The sequence below is a fragment of the Lontra canadensis genome, unplaced genomic scaffold, assembly GCF_010015895.1.
Source record: "Lontra canadensis isolate GAN:19392208 unplaced genomic scaffold, GSC_riverotter_1.0 scaffold84, whole genome shotgun sequence".
NCBI classification, from domain to species: Eukaryota; Metazoa; Chordata; class Mammalia; order Carnivora; family Mustelidae; genus Lontra; species Lontra canadensis.
Window position 1 is genome coordinate 7,502,915 of NW_022631078.1, and position 1,050 is coordinate 7,503,964.

Genomic DNA, 1,050 nt, shown 5'->3' on the forward strand with positions numbered 1-1,050 from the left:
ATGCCCGATGTGATGGTACTAGGAGGTAAGGTCTTTGGGAGGTGATTAGGTCATGAGGACCAAGCCCTCATGAATGGGATTAGTGTCCTTATAAAAGAGGGCCCACAGGGCTCTCTGATTCTTCCACCATGTAATGCAGTGTGCAACCTGGACTCCCAGCCTCCAGGACTGTGAGAAATACATGTTTGCTGTTTGCAAATCTCCCAGTCTGTGGTATGTTGTCATAGCAGCCCGCGCTGACTAAGGCACCGCCTAAGGCCATCCACCCCACCGTGCAGGATCCCAAACCGGATTCCACCTTCGGCTCCTTGATGTTCTCTCGGGCTTCTCTGATGTCTCCCTACTGATGCCTCGCTAAGAACAAACAAGAGTCCCCACGTGTCTCCTCCCCCACTCCCTCCACCTTGGGTCCTTTTCCAGCAACTAGACCCTTCCCCTCTTAAGCCAAAGCATGTGTTGAAAGAGTTGTCTACACTGACTGCCTCAGTTTCCTGATACACCACTTCCTCCCCAAAGCAACCTGGCTTCTGCTCCCAATTCTACTGAAATTTTTCTTGGAGGTCGTCACCAATCCTTTAATTACTCAATCTAACTGACACTTCTAAGTCAGGAGCTCATTTGGCTTCTCTGCAGCCGCTAACCTCCCATAGACCTGCCCTGTGGCAGGTAGTGGGATAGAGGGGTCTGAGGGAACTCACCAGAGAGACATTTAAACAGCCCTGGGGAGAGTCAGGGAGGGCTCCCTGGAGGACAGGGACACCAGGGCAGAGCCTGAAAGTTCGAGTATAAGTTGGCCAAGCAGAGAAGGGGAGCAAGGGCGTGTTAAAAAAGTGGGAAGAATTCCAGAATTTGTGAAACTGCAAGAAGTTGAACATCCTGGAAGCTGAACTGGGACATGGGTTACAAAGGACTTTGAAGGTCATGTTGAAGAGTTTGCCGTTTGGTGCTCACATTGGCAGCACATATACGAAAATTGGAACGATGCAGAGAAGATTAGCGTGGCCTCTGCTCAAGGACGACACGCAAATTCGTGAAGTGTTCCGCATATTA

The 1,050-nt window shown here is 50.5% G+C and overlaps 1 non-coding gene across 1 annotated transcript; it reads left to right on the forward strand.

The window, feature by feature from the left end:
* Positions 1-943: 943 nt before the first annotated feature.
* Positions 944-1,050, forward strand: LOC116882530. The gene has a single exon (XR_004385654.1). It is a non-coding gene; the product is annotated as a U6 spliceosomal RNA (small nuclear RNA).